The sequence below is a fragment of the Canis aureus genome, chromosome 26 (genome assembly GCF_053574225.1).
Source record: "Canis aureus isolate CA01 chromosome 26, VMU_Caureus_v.1.0, whole genome shotgun sequence".
NCBI classification, from domain to species: Eukaryota; Metazoa; Chordata; class Mammalia; order Carnivora; family Canidae; genus Canis; species Canis aureus.
Genome location: NC_135636.1, coordinates 52910110 through 52931419, shown reverse-complemented (window position 1 = coordinate 52931419; position 21310 = coordinate 52910110). Strand labels below are relative to the sequence as shown.

Genomic DNA, 21310 nt, shown 5'->3' with positions numbered 1-21310 from the left:
CCACCTTCTCAGGAAATACAGGGACACCCCTAAAATAAAAAAGGGCTTCCAATCTCTGCACTATGTCTGCCTCTGTGAAGGGAGCATGACAGGCCTCGGTGGCACCCGGCCCCATCACACGCCTGCAGATCACACCCAGAAGTCAACCATGTGAAAAACGAGGAGATGGATTTAATTCCTAAACTCAATACTGATTTAATAATCTATTATGTGACGATAGCCTACTACTTTAATAAGCTAATGTGTTCATAATTGCCAAAACTTAGGCGCAATGAAGATGTCCCTCAGAGCGAGTGCATAAACAAACTGCGACCATGCGGACACTGGATATTCTTCGATGCTGGAAAGAAATGAGCTACTGAGCCGTGAAAAGGCTCCACACTGGGTGACTCCATCTCTATGACATCCTGGAAAAGGTGAAACTCCAGGGACAGTACAGAGATCGGTGGTTGCCAGGGGCTGGAGGAGGGAGGGATGAGAGGCAGAGCACGGAGGATTTTGGGGGGATGAAACCGTGTGACACTACGGTGGCGGATACATGTGATCACAGGTTTGTCAAAATCCCACAGGAGGTGCAACACCAGAGTGCCGCTAAGGGAAACTATGGACTTGGGTTAGTAACGCATCAACCCTGGTGGGTCAGCGGGCCAACGACGCGCCACACCAACACGAGCTGTGCGGGGACAGGAGAGCCGTGGGGTGGCGCAGCAGAAGGGAACATATGAGAATTCTCTCTACGCTCTGTCCAATCTTTCTGTAACCCCGAAGCTGAGCAGCCATCAACCAGGAAACAAAGTACAAAAGAGAGAGTTGAGGAGCCGAGGAAGAATGGCAAGCTTTTCAGTTCTGCGATCCCCAGAGGTTGAAGGCTACTATGCCTATAAATGAAAAGAAACTGTGGAAAAGAGTAAACTAGGACGACAAGGGAGTGCCAAGGAGTAGGACCGCTCTGGGACCTCGCGCCTGAGCAGGCAGGCGTCCCTCTGCCAGCACAAGCCGAGGGCGTGAGGGACAGAGTGCAGAGGAAGTCACAGTCGGGGTATCTTCCAGGGAGAATTGGCACAAAGCAAACAAAATAGGAAGAGAAATTGTGTAGCAGGAAGTTGAAAGATAATACAGGCAAACATGGGGGGGGGAAAGCCAATTAAAAACAAAAGGAATGGGGGGGGGAGATCCCTGAGCCTGAGTGGCTCAACGGTTTAGCGCCACCTTCAGCCCAGGGCGTAATCCTGGAGACCCGGGGTCAAGTCCCGCATCTGGCTCCTTGCATGGAGCCTGCTTCTCCCTCTGCCTGTGTCTCTGCCCACCCCCCACCCCCATGAATAAATAAATAAAATCTTAAAAAAAAAAAAAAAAAAAAGGAACCAAAACTAGAGCGGTAAGAAAACACAGGTGTGCCAACTGAAAAGCGCTATCAAGTACCAGGGCAGGACTGAGAACTGCCCAATACCAGAAAAGCTGCATATTCCAGAAGAAAAAGATTTTCAGCCTAAAATTCTATCATCCACCAAGCACAAAGTATGCAAATAGAAGTTTGGGAAGAGCACGGCTCCTGCCTTCTAAAATGAAGGCAGAAAGAGAGAAGAGGGAAGACGAAAACCCGGGATGAGACAGTGAGACGCAGGACCCAGGCCACAGGCTTCCACTCCCTCCTGGCCCGATGACAACACAAAGGCTCACCCGGGCAGGAAGGGTGCTGGGTTGACGGCCACTGGGGGCAGGCCCACCTGGATCGCCAGACTGGGCTCCTGGAGGGTGGCAGCCCATGGGGCCTCCCGCCCTCCCCAGCAGGCTCCCCAGCAGGTACATCACAGATGTAGAGACGGAAATACAGAGAGGTGAGGTCAGGATCTGAACCCAAACCCAAGGGCATCACCCCTTGACCCTAAGCCTAAGGGATGATGGCGGACACACAATAAAACACGTCTCCCCGCCATCCGAGGGAGACCTCGGGGAATCAGGGAGGGAGAAGTCTAAGGCCAGCTCTGCAAGCTTCCAGCTGCGTGAGCCTGGGCAAGTCCCTGCCACGCGGAGTCTCCTCCTCCGCTGTGGACCTCGCGGCAGCAGGCCAGCACGGGGCCAGCAGGGCCCCTGGTGACGCTGGGTGAGGCAGCACGTCGCAGCCGGCCGCCCAGGACCAAGTATCTCCTCCAGCTGGTCCGTGACAGGGAGCCACGGCCTGTCCAATCGCTGCCCACTAAGTAATTGCTTTGGTTTTTATTCTCAGTTACCCAATATCTACTAAATAGCTGACCTCCAGACCCCATCTATAGAAAAACATTAATAATTAATACTTTTTCATCTGCTCTGTAAAAATAATCAACTACAAGCATTCTTCTTCTTATTACATGTTCCAGATAATGGTGTTTTGCTTTGTTTACCAAATCTAAGGTTTTTGGCAACCATATGTCAAGCTAGGCTCTTTTCCTTTTCCTTTTTTTTTTTTTTTTTGCTAGTCTCTTTTCCAACGGCATTTGCTTATTACTCTCTCTGTCACATTCTGGTAAGTCTTGTAACATTTCAAACTTTTTCATTGTTATTATATTTATCATGGTGATCTGTGATCAGTGATTCTGACTCAAAAGCTGAGATGATGGTTAGCATTTTTTAGCAATAAAGTATTTTTAAATTAAGGTATGTACCTTTTTTAAAAAACACATAATGCCACTGCACACTTACCAGACAACAGTACAGCATAAACATAACTTTTATATGCACTGGGAAACAAAAAAATTCATTTGACTCACTATACTGCTTTGCTTTACTGCAGTTTTCCTGGAACCACACCCACCACACACACTGGAGACATGTTGATGATATCTAAAGGCAGTCAGCTACTTAAATTTAACCCTGTGAAACTTTCACATTTTATTTTTTTTAAAGATTTTATTTATTTGACGGAGAGAAAGAGAGACTGAGCCCACAGGAGCGGAGGGGAGAGAGGCAGAGGGAGAGGAAGCAGCAGACTCCCTGCTGAGGAGGGAGCCCGACTAGAGGCTCCATCCCAGGACCCGGAGATCACGACCTGAGCCTAAGGCCGACTTTACCAACTGAGCCACCCAGATGCCCCCAAACTTTCACATTTTAAATTATGATTCACCAGTACTACTTACAAGTCAGTGGTAAGCCAGATATCACAGATGTGACTATAATGAATGTCAAAAATTTCCTAGCCTCAGAACTATCCTAAGAAAAACCAATACCATTAAATTTAGATTTAATTTTCTTAGTTTCAATGGATTGCCAGTAACTATATCCAAACTTTTTTAAATATTTTTTTTCAATTTTTATTTATTTATGATAGTCACAGAGAGAGAGAGAGAGAGAGAGAGGCAGAGACACAGGCTGAGGGAGAAGCAGGCTCCATGCACCGGGAGCCCGATGTGGGACTCGATCCCAGGTCCCCAGGATCGCGCCCTGGGCCAAAGGCAGGCACCAAACCGCTGCGCCACCCAGGGATCCCTCCAAACTTTTTTAAAGGCTAATATTTGCTTAATAAAAAACTATACCTAGGGCACTTGGGTTAGTGAACACCTGCCTTCAGCTCAGGTCATGATCTCGGGGTCCGGGAGAGTGCCCTGCATCGGTGGGCTCCCTGCTCGGTGGGGGGTCTGCCGCTCCCTCTCCCCCTGCCCCTGCCTGTGTGCTCTCTTGCTTACTCATTAATAAACAAACAGATAAATAAATAAATATTGTTATCTCTTCAAACACAGAGATTAAAAACAAAATTATTTAGCATCCTGAGTCATTTGTGACTGGCAGCTTTCTCCCTTGTAACTCGAGTAGCACAAATCTGTAACACGGAGCATCAGAATGTTACTGAAGCAACATCTGAACATTTCTGACCCGATAATATTATAATCAGGCAAGCTCTCCACAGACGGAGGCATAGACTAATATTCATGCGGACACAAGAACTTACAGAACAAGAAGCTTCTAGAAAAAATGATCTGTCAAAACACCAGCCAGTGAAGACACAAACCAAAAGGTAGCAGTCAAGAATGGAAACCAGGGGTAGGGGAACGCCCGGGGGGGCTCAGTGGTTTAGCACCTGCCTTCGGCTCAGAGCATGATCCTGGGGTCCTGGGATCGAGTCCCGCACTGGGCTCCCTGTAGGGAGCCTGCTTCTCCCTCTGCCTGTGTCTCTGCGCCTCCCCCCCGTGTCGCTCATGAATAAATTAATAAAATCTTTAAAAAAAAAAAAGAGAGAGAGAGAAACAAATAGACTTCCCACTGAACATGGAGCCCAACTTGAGGCTTGATGCCACTACCCTGTGATCATGACCTGAGCTGAAATCAAGAGTCACATGGTTAACTAAGCCATCTTTGTGCTCCGAGGTGAAGGCATTTCCAACAGAAACCATTCAAGAGAAGTCAACGTTATCCCATCAGTCCACTCTTCTTACTTCAGTTAATGATTTATTCACTATTTCCTCTGGCAACCAAACTGGAAAGGTAGCCCACAACAAATGGGAAAATTTAAACCAGAAGACAACCAAAAGTTAAACAAGTGCTACCCACTGTAAGGAAATGCAGTGGTTGTTACAGCTGCGGAGGACTCCCAGGGAGCACTGCACCCCCAGCAAGGAGAACTGTGCCCTGCTGCTTCACTGATCCCGGCTCCCTAACACACACTGCTTGGCATCCAAAGCGCCTGACACTTGGATGGGCGGAGGACGGCCACTGGAGACTGTCACAGCTCATGCATGACCCTCCAATCACACGCTATCAACATATTCTGTGTTTTTTTTCCAACTGGAATTTTAATTAAATTATCATGCAATATGGAACTATCTTTATAATATTTCCCATCAAAGAAAACAGAAACAAGATCCCTATTTTGATCATTTCTGCAATGCTAAGAGGAAAGTCCACTTGCTGCATCAAATGCATACGTGTTCTTTTTTTTTAATATTTTATTTATTTATTTATGATAGACAGAGAAAGAGAGCGGCAGAGACACAGGCAGAGGGAGAAGCAGGCTCCATGCCGGGAGCCCGACACGGGACTCGATCCCAGGACTCCAGGACTGCGCCCTGGGCCAAAGGCAGGCGCCAAACCGCTGAGCCACCCAGGGATCCCCTGCATACGTGTTCTTAAAGAAGATGCCCTACTCACCCATTTCCCATTACTACGAATAATTACATACGATGGCACAAGCACAGGGCAACACCCCACCTAAAGGACAAAGACCATATATCCACGTGGCTCACGTGGCATTTATCATCCTCCATAATAACTTATTTGAAAATTATTTAGTGAGTCTCTCACATGCCAGGCATTGGGAGCACCGCACCACGATGAACAGGAGATAACAATCTGAGAGCAGGGACTGAGTCCAGGGAAGGAGGGCACCCAAAATCAGAATGAACGCGGTTCCCCAAGAAAGCCATTTTATGGCAACAGGCAACAGAAACACCTTGTTTATGTTTTAAGATTATTCTGGCTGCAGGGTATACAATTAATATGAAGAAAACCATGCCTAGGTACAAGCAAACCGCTGAAAACCAAAGATCAGGAGGAAATCTTGTAAACAGAAAACTGACATTATCACATAGGAACAATCATCTGAATTCCATGCTTCTCATCAGAAATCCTGGAAACCAGAAGGCACCGGAGCATATCTTTAAAGTGTTGAAATAAAAAACCCGTCAAACCAGAATTCTATTTGCAGCAAAAACATCCCTCAGAAACAAAGGTGAAATAAAGACCTTTTTAGAAAAACAGAGACTAAAAGAACCCATGACAAAAACCTAAATTACAGTAAATGAGGCTGGAGAGTTATTGAAGCTGAAGGGAACCAGTATCAGAGAGAAACCAGCATCTTCAGGAAGGAATCAAAGTCAAGGATAATTTTTTCCTTCTTGTTTTAAAAAAATACATAGAACTGAAAGCAAAAGTTATCAACATTGGCTTGTAGAGTTTAAAATGTAACACGAAACACACAGGACTCGCGTGCGCTGGAGGAACGGGGCAGGGAGGAGGTGCCTCCACTTCGGGGCCCCTCCTTGTGCACAAGTGAGAGACATCAGCTCCAAGAGTGAACACCACAAATGGCAGCAACAAGGACTGATCATTTCCGGTCTATTCCATATGGGCTACCACTCACCAAAACAAAAAGGGTGACCTACTGACACAAGCAATAAAATAGACACCCCTCTAACACATTACGGAGGACAAACAGGCTGGGCACAGAATGAGCCCATTTATTAGAAGATTAAGAACAGGACAAACAATCTATTGTGATATAAACCAGAAAGCTGCTCGTTTGAGGGTGGTGAGGGTAACTCTAACCTAATTGGGGTAGTGATTTCACAAATGCGTACATACACCAAAACTCACTGAAGTTTACTAAGATCTGTGTATTTAACTGTATGTCAATTTTACCTGCATTTAAAAGCAATCTCTTGTAATTAACGTTATTTGTTCTCAAAGCAAATTAGACACTATGAGAAGTTCAAACAGAATATAAAATTCTCCAATCACCTAGAACCAGCTGCTTATTTTTACGAACTCTCATCTGGACACAGCCACATCCATTTCTTTCTGTTACATCTATGGCTGCTGTCGACAGAGGCTGTTTAACCACAAAGCCTAAAAATACTGTCTGGCCCTTTAAGGAAAAAAGTAGTTGCCGTGAATATTACTCAAATTGGTATTTTATATTTTGAATCAGGAGATGAAACAGATGCTTTCTAAGCATAAAAACTATTGAATTTCCACACCACTTCACACACATTTCAAAAATTCACGCTCAATCGCCGAGCCACCCAGGCGTCCCAAAAATTCACGTTCTAATTAGAAACCATTGCTAGGCAGCATGCACCCCTGAAAGTTCCATGTTCAGTGGGAACACAGTCTTGTAACTAAAAGACAAACTATAAATGGAAGGACCTTATTCCAATCTTAGGATATGTGATATTGGGAAATCCATCAGGAAGCTATGGGCAAACAGAAAGGTTATGAAAGGCCATATGAAAGAAAACAGTTAAGGCGAGAAAGAAAGAAGTTTCATGGTTTTTTTTTAAACCCTAAATTCAACTTCTGAAAAAACTTGTTGTCGGGACTCCTGGGTAGCTCAGTGGTTGAGCACCTGCCTCTGGCCCAGGGCGTGACCCCGGGGTCCCGGGATCGAGTCCCACGTTGGGCTCCCTGCATGGAGCCTGCCTCTCCCTCTGCCTGTGTCTCTGCCTCTCTGTGTGTCTCTCATGAATAAATAAAATCTTAAAAAAAAAAAAAAGAAAAAAGTTATTGTCTTAATACTTTATTGTCCGTATTTCCTATAATGAGCAGATATACTATAGTGATTAGAAGAAATAAACACTTCTCCGATACAGGAAAAGCAGATCACCTTACACACCTGACCCTACAACATACAAAGTGAAGAGAGCACTGCATTGTCCCTGGTGACGCTTCTCCGCCACTGTGAATTGCTGGTTTGCACGTGTCTTCTGCTCCCCTCGTATTTCCTTCCGTCTCCCCAGCATCTGGTGCCACAGGCAGGCAGCTCCAGGCTCGGCGGCAGGGGCAGATCCCACGAAAGTGCCACCAGCCATGAGATCCCGTGATATCCCAGCTGGGCTGATTCGGTGAGCAGTCTTCACGGGGTCTAGACCTTTAGATGTCTCTGCATGTCCTTGGGGTGATGATGTGGGAATTTACCACCTATCTCTGAAGCAGCCCTGCACCAGGCTGTTGTTCCTAAATCTATTCTTGGTAATTTCAAGGCAGTCCTGAGACCCGCGTTCAAGGTCTGGAGAGCAGCCACGCCTACCTGAACTACACTTGCCCTAATTGATGAACTGCCCTCAGAGGTCTGCTCCCGGGCTTCACTCCAGGAGGGATAAACCACAATCTCTGGGCTGGATCTTCTTTAGTAACACCGTGTCTTTAAAAACAAACAAAGGGCCACATTTTGCATCCTTGTAGTGCATCCTGGTTTGTGCTGCTGGAGCAACGCAAGGGCCGGGCAGACAAGAAGGCTCATACACACACAAGAACAGTGCGCTCTAAAATGGTCAGAGATTGCCAGGCACAAGAGGCAGAAATCTGCTAGGACGGAGAGTTTCCTGGAAGACACATGGTTTGCCCTCCTCTGTCCCTCTCACGACTGCGAGGGAGCTTCTGTGGTGCACACCTCTGTTCCCATCACCATTCCTCTCCAGTCCTTCTCTGATACCCCATGGGCTGCAGCAGCAAATTCTAGCTCCCTGGTCTGCCCCACTTCAAGGCCGTTTTGGACACAGGACCTGCCCACCACCAGCATCTTCCCACCACTGTGTCCACTGGGTCTTGGGGCCTGACTGCCCACCACTGGCTCTTAGGCAGACACAGTGCTGTCACACAGGAATACCTGGGCCCTCCTAAAACAATGCCCCAAGCCCTTCCATGCAGAGAGCTCCTACATGGATCCCTGAGCCCTGCAGAGACATCCCTGGCCACTGCTCCCAGCACACATGGCAGAGGCCCATCACGTCCCGTGGAGCTCTCCTGGGCCTTGAGCACATGTCTGAGTTGCTCATTTGTTCACTAATGTTTGAGAGCACCTGCTACATGCCATGCTCTATTCTCAAAGCTGGAGATTTATCAGTGAACCAAATAAACAAAAGAGCCAAAAATCTCCATACTCACAGGTCCCGTCTATGCTCCTCTGAATGCTTAGAGACCTTTAGGGAAAAGAGCCAACTACTTGGACTCCCGAATTCCCAGTTGTGGTCTCAGCACACAGCACACATTTTTTAAAAAGCTGCTGTTAGAGGAAAAACTGAAGTATGTGTCAACTTTGGAAGAACAGATTTGAAAACACCTTAAAAGGAAAGCTATTTTAGTTCTAATTATTTTTTTATGTAATATGTAATACACAGAATGAAATACATGGCGTGTGCTCACGCGTGCACACACACACACACACACACACACAATTTTAGGTAGGTTGCACACCCAGCGTGGAGCCAAGTGTGGGCCTGAACTCACGACCCTGAAATCAAGACCTGAGCTGATATCAAGAGTCAGAAGCTTAGCCAACTGAGCCACCCAGGCACCCGGGGAACATGTAAGTTATAACACATAGTGATAAACACCACCATCCCATCCTTCAAATTAAAAACTTGAAAATTACCAATAACCTTGAAGTTTTCCATGTTCTTCCCATCATATGTTACCCTGAATTAATGTTTACGACTCTCTTGCTTTAAAATATTACCTCATGTTTCTCCGTAAACATTATTTAAAATTTTGAATCTAAAAAATTGGTCTAACAGTATATGCAACCTTCTAGGACTTGCTTTCGAATCTCAGTATGTCTCTAAGACCCACCCACATCGCTAGATGTACCCATACTTCATTTCCAGCACTGGATAAATCCCAGTTTATAAACAGACCACAACTTATCAGTCCATTCTTCTATGGAAGGATGCTGAGGACATTCCCAGGATCTGCTATTACAATGCTGCTCTGGACATGGCTGAGCAATTCCTGGAGTGCAAATCTTTTTTATGCCAGTGACTGTCGGCTCAGACTCAGTGATACTTGCAGAACTTGCCAGCAAGTGCTCACAAACTGTTACAGCAACAGCAAATAACCAGAGGAAAAGATACTCAACATCTTTATTCATTTGGGAAAAGCAAATTAAAATTAGTGAGGTATCAGGACACACTTATGAAAATGGCTAAAAAAATAAATAACCAGGCAACAGCAAGGGCTGATGAGGATAAACAATGACCAGAGCCCTCACACTCTGGTGGGATGCAAAATGCGGCAGCCACTCTGGAATAAGAGTTTGAAAGTTTCTTATAAAAAGGAACAAAGCACTCTGTACACAACGTGGATGACTCTCAACGACAGTATGCCAAGTGATAGAAGCCAGTCTCAAAGGTTACATGCTCTGATTCCTCAAAACAGGCTGGGAAGAATTTATTTTTTATTTTTATTTTTTAAAAATTTTTTAAAATTTTTATTTATTTATGATAGTCACAGAGAGAGAGAGAGAGAGAGAGAGAGGCAGAGACATAGGCAGAGGGAGAAGCAGGCTCCATGCACTGGGAGCCCGATGTGGGATTCGATCCCAGGTCTCCAGGATCGCGCCCTGGGGCCAAAGGCAGGCACCAAACCGCTGCGCCACCCAGGGATCCCGAGTTTTTTTTTTTTAAATAGAGTTTTACTTATTTATTTGAGAGAGAGAGTGAGAGAGCGAGCACGGGAGCGAGCAAGCATGAATGGGGGTGGGAAGGCAGAGGGAGAGGGACAGGCAGACTCTGCAATGAGCAAGGAGCCCCACTCTGGGCTCGACCCTGAGATCATGACCTGAGCCAAAACGAAGAATCAGATGCTTAACAGACGGAGCCCCCCAGGCGCCCCAAGAGGATGCTGATGGAAGTACCCCATCTCCTGAGTATGGTGATGGTTATGCAAATCTCTAAGTATTAAACTCAGAGAAGCGTACATCTAAAAAAAACCCAACCAACCAACCAACCAAACAAACCAGAGTCAAGTTTAATGTATGTTCATTAAAAAAAAAAAAGGAGAAAATAAAATCTGGGCTTGTATTTTATGTTTTGTTTGTCATATATTTTTCTAGTTAGTCATTTTCATTGTCGTTTACAAAAGTAGGGCAGACTGGAAATTAGAGAAAATGTGGTCCTTCATCACAACCATTTAGGAAGAACTGCTGCTGGGAGTACGTAAGAGTGGAACTCCAGGGTCCCAGAGAGCTGGCAGTGTCTACTGGGTGAGGGTGCCACCTGCCCCCCCGAGCATCGCGTGGCCCCACACCCTCCGGAAAGCAACGGGCCCCGCCAGGCTTCCGAGTCCGCATCATCTGCGGGCAGAAGGGCGCCTTGCTCCACCCGAGTCCTCATCCTGTGTGGACTGCTGCACACCTGCAGCCAGGGCACCGACCCTTTACTGCTTATGAACACAGCAAAAATCTTCTCCCAGTTCATAGTTTATTTGTTATGATGATATCTTTTGATGAACACAAGTTCTTACATTTTTCTATTGTGATATAAAACATAAAACGTACCATCTTAACCATTTTTCAGCACACACTTCAGTACTGTTAACTCCATGCAGGCTATGGTGCAACAGATCTCACAAGTTCCTAATTTCATGTAACTGAATGTATCAAACTTTTGCAAACTGATGATCTGTTGGCTTCCCTTTTTTTTTTTTTTTTGCTTTTGTTCAAAAGTCCTTCTCCATCCCATCCCAAAGCCAAAAGTAAATTCTTCTGTATTTTCTTCTGAAGTTTTGTCATCAACAAAACTGCTGTAATCTGCTTCATCTAGAGTTAATATGGGCACAGCATGAGGCAAAGACCAGCTTCAATGGTCCTAGTGACACCAAGTGCCCCAAGCCCTAGAAGCCCTTGACCCTCGTAAATGGCCTGTCTTTCCCCAACACCTGCAGCGTGCCTGTAGCTTACTATAGAATTCTACACGTGGGGCAGCTCCGGTGGCTCAGCGGTTCAGCGTCGCCTTCTGCCCAGGGTGTGATCCTGGAGACCTGGGATCAAGTCCCACATCGGGCTCCCTGCATGGAGCCTGTTTCTCCCTCTGCCTGTCTCTGCCTCTCTCTCTCTCTCTCTCATGAATAAATAAATAAAATCTTTAAAAAATAAAAAAATTCCACATGTGAGGTCTATTGGGGGGGTTCCCTATTTTGTTCCATTCTCAGCATACTTTATTTAAAAAATCTCTGAAATTATCTGAGGCAGTCTCACCTACAAGCTGTAATTCTTTGGTATTCCACACACATCATTAGATAAATGCTACTGAAAAACAATTGTGTTTTAATACAAGCATGTGGTACAAAGACAAGGAGGTCTTTTTTTTTTTTCTTTCAAGGAGGTCTTTAAAAGCAATTGCAAGGTAAGTCCTGTGAGCTCATCTCCTCAGTGTGCAGAGGTTTGTTCCATGGTCCCCCAAGCCCAGGCTTTACGGCCTGAAAACTAGGTACTGTCATTCAGCAATGAAGACAGGAAGCAGTGTGAAGGCCACGCCAAGGGCTTTTTCTCACTGTCTCTGGAGATCTTCCTCCAAGATGCAGTGGCCTCTACAGCTGTCATCCAGCACTCTCCAGCCTCTCTATCCACTGTGGGTCAAACCAGGATCGTGGCTGGACATGTAGCCCCAGGAGCCACTGTCTGGCCAGGGCCAGGAGGACAAAGTGCCCAAATGGAAGTTCAGGACACAAAGATAATACACCATATGATGGGAATTTGAAAAAATAGAAGCCAAGAATAAGCTTAAGGGAGAGGGAGGATGGGGATCCCTGGGTGGCTCAGCGGTTCAGCGCCTGCCTTTGGCCCAGGGCGTGATCCTGGAGTCCTGGGATCGAGTCCTGAGTTGGGCTCCCGGCATGGAGTCTGCTTCTCCCTCTGCCTGTGTCTCTGCCTCTCTCTCTCTTGCTCTATGTCTATCATGAATAAATAAATAAATAAAAACATTAAATAGAGAAAGAAAGAAGAAAGAAAGAAAGAAAGAAAGAAAGAAAGAAAGAAAGAAAGAAAGAAAGAAAGAAAGAAAGAAGAAAACATTAAAAGGAAGGAGGAAGAGGGAGGAAGAGGGAGGAGGAGGGAGGAGGAGGAGGAGGAGGAGGAGGCAGCAGTGGTGGCAGCAGAGGGCTGCTTAGAGCCCAGAGGCAGGAGGGCATTAGTTTGGAAAGAAAATATAATCAGTCAACAGGACCCAGGCTTTACAATAAACATTGCTTTCACAAGTGGAAATAATGTAACTATTTTATGGATGTTCAAAGATAAACTTACAGACAAGCAACTTTATGGTCACAAAACACAAAGTATATTTCTCTGCTGTGACAGCATAAAGCTCAAAGGACAGACGATAGAAGTTGGAGAAAAACAAGAAAGGGAGGAAGAGCAGCGCTGACACCATGACATCAGGGAGATGAGACAACACGGGCCGTGCTGGAGCAGGACAAGGTCCCCACAGTAAGCACACGAGCACTACCCAGAAGGCGGTCACGCGGGGGCAGGAGGACAGAGGTGCTGCCGCCGAAGGTACAGGGAATACGTCAAGCGACGAGTGGGGAAACCGCGGCGTGGCAGGGCACAGGGACAGTGATGGGCGACCACCAGCAAACACTTCTGGGGAGGAAGGGTGAAGTCTGGAAAGGGTACTGCTCCTTTGCCTTGGGCGCTCTAGACCTAACCCTATAGAAGACAATTTGCTGGGATCCCTGGGTGGCTCAGCGGTTTGGCGTCTGCCTTCGGCCCAGGGCGTGATCCTGGAGACCTGGGATCCAGTCCCACGTCGGGCTCCCCGCGTGGAGCCTACTTCTCCCTCTGCCTATGTCTCTGCCTCTCTGTGTCTGTCATGAATAAATAAATAAAATCTTAAAAAAAAAAAAAAAAGACAATTTGCTAACGGGGTGCCTGGGGGGGCTCTGTCGGTGAAGCATCTGCCTTTGGATCAGGTCACGATCCCGGGGTCCTGGGATCCAGTGCCTCGGGCTCCCTGCTCAGTAGGGAGCCTGCTTCTCCCTCTCCTTGCTCATGCTCTCTGTCGCTATCTCTGTCATTACCTCTGTCTCTCTCAAATAAATAAATAAAATCTTTAAAAAAAAGAAAGAAAACTGCTAAAAATGAAAATACTAAAAAATGAAATACAATAGGGGCACTTGGGTGGGTGGCTCAGTTGGTTGAGCATCCAACTCTTGGTTTCGGCTCAGGTCAGGACCTCAGGGTCGTGGGATAGAGCCCATGGAGTCTGCTTGTCCCTCTCCTGCCCCACACCTTCCGTAAGCTCTCTCTCAAATAGATACAATCTAAAAAAAAAAAAAAAAAAAAAATGAACCGTGTTAATACCTACTGCCAAAGAACATTGAAAAAGTATGTGTACGTGGAGCACCTGCCTCAGGCAGGGGAGGACCAGCACTAGAAGTGTTGAACACACTCAGAACCCAGTGAAGAAGCTCAGGAAGCCAATGGTCTGAATGTCTGACTCTGAATTTGTTATTTATTCTGAAAGGAAAAGATCAATATGCTGCAGAATAGAATTGGCACCAAATAACTCTATTTACATATTTAAGAAATTCTAAGCCAGAGTCAACACACGTGTAAGACATAAAACTGATGGCTGCCAAAACACAAGAACACACCTAGCTCCCTCAAGCCCTCTAAGTTACAGACTGAGCAGCTGCCCCAAGTCCTGGCAGGGTATTCAGTAAATGTTTGTTGAATTAATTTTATTTTATTTTTATTTTTTATTTCTTTAAAGATTTATTTATTTATTCATGAGACACACAGAGAAAGGCAGAGACACAGGCAGAAGGAGAAGCAGGCTTCCTGCAGGGAGCCCGATATGGGCCTGGATCCTGGATCCTGGGATCATGCCCTGAGCCGAAGACAGATGCTCAACTGCTGAGATACCCAGGTGCCCCTGTTGAATTAATTTTATCAATAATGATTATGTCCAAAAGCCAAATAAGGATTTTCTTTAGTTAACTGATGTTTAGGATACAATAATAAAAGGAAAAGGAAGTCAGAAGTTGAATAAAAACACAATAAATACATGTTTAGCTGTGAGATTAAAAAATAAATGAATGAATAAAAATTGAACATTCTCAAAAGTTTATTCCTCAGAAAGGAGGTTACCTATGGACCAATTTGGGAGAGAATCTGTCCTCTAACAAATGCCTACTAAAATAAATATATCCCCAAATCTAAACATGAAACTAGACAGTGGAAGACAAATTATTTGTCATAAAAGTAGTGGGCATTAGGGATTTTTGGTTGTTGGTGTTTTAACCTCACAACACCTAAAATCTCAGGATATTAAAGTCACAGGTACTTTTCAACCTAGGTAAATACCAGGCTCTTTGCAGACTGGGTGTAAGGAATCCAGAGATAACTTTGTATCATGGCAGAAAGGGCAGAAAGTGATAGGCAAACAAGGGAATGTCTACCAGGAAGAATTTTCTAAAACCCAGTGGGTAAGAGTCCATAAAATGTGATAGATGAGGCCCAATGTCTTCTGGGTCTCCAAGAGGAACACACCCCCAAACACACTGCTGGAAATGGCGTGACTTTCCTGCACTGTGATCCCTACAGATCCCTACAACTCAGTGTTAAAGTCCCCTGGGAGATAGCCAGCCTTTGATGAAGATGGACAAGGCTTCAGAGTGACCCTTTCCTGTAGCCATGGCCAGCATCAAACTATCCCAACAAATCTAGAACAAAACCAAGTATGACGCAGATAATTCAACTGTAAGAGGTGCCTGATGTCAAAGCAGTGTCAAAATACATACACACACCTCAAAACAGAAAGCTGGCGCAACTGAGGCTGTAATTTTACCAACATGGCAGCTACAATTTAGGGAGTGCTTACCATGTACAGGTATTTAGAGGCACACGTGCCCTGCACACCACAGAATGCCCCCTAAGAAGTCTGGTGGACAGGCACCTGGTCTAATGGGTGGTGGGAGGGCAGCTCTGAGGTCACCTGCCTGATCTGGAACTCGGCTCAGCTACTCATGGGTTCAGTAACCTGGGCAAGTTACTAACATCTCTACCTCCCCTCTGTCCAACGGGAATGGAAATATCTAGCTGGTATGTCTGTGACCTAGCTCCTGCTCAGTGCTTAGAACAGTGCCTTGTACACAATAAACCTTAGTTACGACTACTATGATCTCCAATCTACAGACGAGACGGAGGCTCAGAAACATGGAGTAATCTACATGAAGTCATTCTGCTGGGGACTGGTGGGGTTGCCATTCAAATCCAAGTCTGACCTACAGGCGCTGTAACACTTGATTCTCAGTGAACTGTTTTACAAATGGGACCAATCTACCTCTACCCAGAACACAAATAACTTACTTTCTTATGCATTAAGCCTCATCCGAATAAGGTACATTAAAACCCTTTACCGTATTTTAAAAATAAAAACAAACACATACATAGACTAAGTTTACAATGTTGTTGGGGTGCCTGGGTGGCTGTCAGTTGAGCATCTGGCTCCTGATTTCGGCTCAAGTCATGATCTCAGGGTCCTGAGATGGAGCCCTGCATCAGGCTCTGTGCTTGGCAGGGAGTCTGCTTGGGATTCTCTTCCTCTGCCCCCCATCCCATGCTCACTCTGGCTCTCTCTCTCTCCCTCTAAAATAAATAAAGAAATTTTTAAAAAAGAAAAGTTTACAATGCTAAATAAAAACAATGTTGAAAAAAAAAAAAAAACAATGTTGGTTTTAGCTTCCATAACTCTCAGCTTGAACACTAATATTAGTATTTAAATTAAAATTAATTAAATTAAAATAAATCAAACATTAATATTAAAATTGCATACTTTTTAGATGTAAAAGTTTTTTTCTTTTTACATCTTAAACTTAAAAAAATCCACGTTATTAATTTGTCTTGTCATTTGCCTCTTAAAAAATATAGAAAACCTGTCTTCAAGGCTTTGGTGGGGTAGGGGCACCTAATTAGGTAAAGTTGTACTGAACTATTTGTTGATCTGCACCTGTGACCACCACCAAGGTGAGCTGTCCATCAGCTCGATGGTTATTCTAGGGTGAGGCCAGGACGAAGCCCACAGGCCCACTGCAGGGTGGAGCATATGGGCTGATACCCACTAATGCCTCACAACATGCTGTGACTCTGTGACCAGTTTAAAATATGCCATAAGTAAAAGGTACAAATTGCAGACACTTATGAAGGTCTGCGTATTTCTCCCAAACTACAGCAGGTTCAAGAGTATGCCCACACCATTAATACCTGTTTGCAATGCCATCCAATGGCCTGAGGACAGGATGATGTGAACAGCTGGCTGGACAGACTGACCTATACTGGCTGTCAAGACAGGGTCCCTCAGAGGATGTCACAGTTATCTTTTCCACGAGTAAATTTTTATGAAAGAAAAAGCAGAAGCAGATGAAACAAATGTGGGAGGACACACACCAGGAAGAAGGACATGTTGCTAACAATCAGTTAGGCTTACACAACCAGGCAGATGATGCAACAGAACAGCACCAACAGAAACAGCATTTTAAAAGGTGTAAATTCTGTAGGTTGTCATTCTAACATGTGATGGCATTATTTGTGCTTATTCTTCAATACCACACCTTTATACTAGAGAAAATATGTAACCGTCCGTTTCCTTATCTCTGAAATTGGATAATAGCTACCTTGCAAGGCTGTCCTGGGAATTATGGTTGATGTGCATTAAATAAACCAGCCTGTTCAGAAATAGTAGTTGGGGTCAATTCACAGGGTTTGCTATTAGAGGGTGGAGGAGAGGGATCCTCTAAGTGAATTCCATGAGAAAACATACCATTTCAAACAGTGTCAACATTGCTTGGACAGGTTAAGAAATACTTCATAGATAAATGTCATCCTTTAAGTGTAGACTTTCTAGTTTCATCTCAAAATAAAACTAGATCATTAGATTATACTAAAAATTCTGAACTTTAGATTTAGATGTGTGGAGCCTCATGATTCAAAGTACAAGATAAGTGCATCCAGCAAAAATCTTTACCCGGAACACAACTTCTTTTTAAGTTAAAAACAGATACTGGTTACATGTACTTTTAAAAGTTCTTTTATAACTAAATTCATTTTATTATTTTTTTTAAGATTTACTTATTACTTATGATAGACACACACACAGAGAGAGAGAGAGAGAGAGAGAGAGGCAGAGACACAGGAGGAGGGAGGTGAGAAGCGGGACTTGATCCCAGGACCCCAGGACCACGCCCTGGGCCAAAGGCAGGTGCCAAACCGCCGAGCCACCCAGGGATCCCCTAAACTCATTTTATTTATAACTAAATTCTTAACAACATAATTTTTTTTTTTTGCAACTGGCGAAAAAAAAAAAAAAAAAAAAAAAAAAAAAACCAAAAACAAAAACCCTGAGATTTTATTATCAAACCCTACAGCAGAAGGTAAATGAGCACCATAATATAAAGTGTTAAAATCCCATGTGAAGAGGAAATGACACACACTGCCACGGAGAAGATAAACTTCATAATGCATGGCAAAAATTATAAAGTCTGTGCTCTTGACCTAAAAATTTTTCACTATTTATCTTAGAGAAACCCTCTCACAAAAGACACTCCAATTTAATAAGAAAAATTCAATGGGACTGCCTAGCTAAAAAATCAAACATTTGCTATGCTGCTTGCTAATCCCTTCCAATAATAGACAGGGAAACAAAATAGCCAGGCAGTGGCACAGGCTTGCTCTGCAGAGCCCAGGCACTCCCTCCCAGGGCCTGCAACTGAGCTGGGAAGTGCACCTCTGGTCTGCTCACCACCACTGCGCTGGGAGATCACGGTCTTGGGCTCCTAGCACCTGGATCCAGCCCCCAGCCCTTGAACCAACGCAAAGGGACAAGACTGGCAGAAAATCTGGGTTCTGTTGGTTTCACTACACCACATTTCTACTCCACTCAGTGACAAAAGCAGAGGTGCAAGCCGAGAGCGCTATCTAAGAAAGGGGCTGCCCCTCCCAGAGGGAGCCAGGGTGGGGCACAGCTGATAGGGGTGGCAAGTCAGCATTCCAATCCTCTGACTCCCAGGACTGCAACTTCACAACCAATTGGCACAGAATTCCTCAGAACATAGCAATGGAGACACCATAGGACCGAACATTTCATCTTGTAAACCACCATATTTGCTGGGGATACACATTCAATGTAGAAAAATTTTTTAAAATAATAAAATCAGCCCATGATGACAAATAAGGCTCATTCACACTTATCTATTCAAAGAATATTCACTGATTACTCATAATGTATCACAAAATTTAAAAATATTAGTTGGGTTTCTGCCACAAAACTAAGTTTTGAAAATCATTTATGTAGCTCCATGAACAAGATAGACTGATTTTGGAATGAAGTGAACTTTTAATATACACAGGTCAGTCCTTAAAGAGGAAACTGATTAAGGGGTGCTTGGTGGCTCATTCGGTTAAGTGTCCAACTCTTGGTTTCTGCTCAGGTCATGATCTTGGGATTGTGGGATGGGGCCCCCCATCGGGCTCCACAGCCAGCAGGGAGTCAGCAAGGACTCTCTCTCTCCCTCTGCCCCTCCCCTTCACACACTCTAAAAAATAAGTGGGAGGGTCTTTTTTTTTTAAGATTTATTTATTTATTTGAGGGGGGGGGAGAGAGAGAGAGAATGTGCAAAGTGGAGAGGCAGACGGAGACAGAAAATCTCCAACAGAGTCCCTGCTGGAAGAGGAGTCTGATGTGGAACTCCATCCCAGGACCCCAAGATCATGACCTGCGCCAAAATCAAGAGCTGGATGCCCAACCAACTGAGCTACCCAGGCGCCCCTAAATAGATGGGTCATAAAAAAAAAAAAAAAAAAGGAAACCAATTAGGATGGCATTTTCAGTGACATCCCACACCTGGTCTCACTACATACTACTTTCTTCAGAGAATGAGATGCTATACTCCATTTCTGCATTTTCAGTGTTAACTACCCATATGTACTCAAAACTAACACAAAGAATAATGAAAGACAAAATCTAAACTGAAGGTTGTTTGGTAATCTAATCCCTTAAATCTTCCTGAGCTACCGATAACAGACCAGCTGCTAATCCTCTTCGGAGGAGGTCACTATTTGAGAGCTGGCCCTGGCGTCAGGACAGTCAAAGTGTAATAGTTCCCTCTCTTAAATTAGGGGTAGCATTTTCATAAAATAGAACTGTTAACCATTTCCCAGCATCTCTGTCCCTTATATTTAGGGAGGAGCTGATGAGACACCTTTCCTCTGGGACACCTGCAGCAGAGATGCTCTTGATCTACCGACCCAATTGGTATCATAATAAGCCTCATGTGAGGAATACTGTAGTTTGCGCTGCCATTCAGAGCACCCAGGGACTGAGGAGGGCACCACTGAGGGCTAGCAGCCTCCTCTCCACTTGACACCAGGCCCCAGAGGGCACAGGGGTCTGTCCCTTTACTGGAAAACTGGCTGCCCTCATTGGGTGAGGCACCGTCTGCCTATAGCATTATATACTCCAAAGCCTGTACAGGGGGCTTTAAAGGAGAGTTCAGGAATTTTTCAACGGTGATTATATCTGTGTATATCATGCTCATTTTGCTCCCTGACTTTATTTTTTTAAAAGATTATATTTATTTATTCATGAGAGATACAGAAAGAGAGAGAGGCAGAGACACAGGCAGAGAGAGAAGCAGGCTCCATGCAGGGAGCCCGATGCGGGACTCGATCCTGGGTCTCCAGGATCATGCCCTGGGCCGAAGGCAGGTGCTAAACCGCTGAGCCACCCGGGGATCCCCTTACTCTGACTTTAGAAGCAAACTCTCACCTTAGACAAAATTCTATCTTATCACAAGCCCCCAGTTCCACCGCAATTTAGTCATTCTCTCCTACCCCCCAGGATCAACGTGAGCATCTCATATTTAGCTTCTAAAGATGCACTGCCCAGTAGCCTGTTAGGGGACTCTGCATGGTGGTGTCGGGTAGGTGCTCAGCACAGGAACGGGTACAGAAGGCCTAAATTTTCAAGTTCCAGGTCAGAGACTGAGCAAGACACTGGTCTCCAGGGTAGCTCACAGCGGAGCACACTGCCACCTATCCCGTGCACGCCGGAAGGACTCAAGAACAGAAAAGGCTGAGACACAAGCAGCATCCTTTCGATTTCTATATCTCAATAGAACCATCCTTAGAAACAGAAGAAAATTCCCTCATTCTGAGGTATCAGGGGCATGAGGTAAGGGGTTCCAGAGTCCTTCAGCACAAAGCAGGACTCAGCCTGCTTCTGTCACAGCACCGCAGCAAGGAGTCTCCGGCTGAGGAATCAGGAACAGCTCACTTCATGTGGTTCTTCTAACAGATTACTCCATCTCAATCCACTTAATCAACAAATGTCACCAAGTATTAAGACTAGCAAGTGGGGTTTTTTTTGAGGGGAGGGGAGCGGAGGGGAGGGAGAAACGTAATGAAAGACAAAATTTCCAGACGCATTTTTACCAGTTGCAGATCTGACTTTAGTAACTTTTCATTTCGAGATGATTTAAATTAGACGTTGCAAAGAAGATTTACAGGGAGGGCTCAAGCATCTCTCTGATCGCTTAACTGGCTGTCCTTTCCCAGAGGGCTGGTTGCTCGTCACAGACCTCCCTCAGAGCCCAGAGCCCCTCAGTGCTCAGTACTCACAACGTCTTCCGAGTGACAAAGTCACTGTACTGCACAGGAGTCACTGAGCTATCGCTATTAGTCACTCAACAAGTATGTCCTGGGTTTGTGCCAGCAACAGTTCTTTACACAAAACCACCTCCCTATGGACCTCATCTGATGGTAAAATAATAAATATAGTTAAGTATATTAAAT

General features: G+C 45.0%; 1 protein-coding gene across 3 annotated transcripts in view; it reads right to left on the bottom strand.

Annotated features, from left to right (window-relative positions):
* The window catches only part of DNAJC5 (DnaJ heat shock protein family (Hsp40) member C5), a 33694-nt gene that overhangs the window by 10915 nt on the left and 1469 nt on the right, over positions 1–21310 (bottom strand). The window contains exon 1 of one of the 3 annotated variants that reach the window (XM_077874028.1): positions 16727–16751. The exons of the other annotated variants lie outside the window; for them this stretch is intronic. The gene's annotated coding sequence lies outside the window, so the exon portion shown is untranslated. Of the gene's footprint in view, positions 1–16726; positions 16752–21310 lie in introns of those variants that run through there. 3 annotated transcript variants of the gene reach the window in all.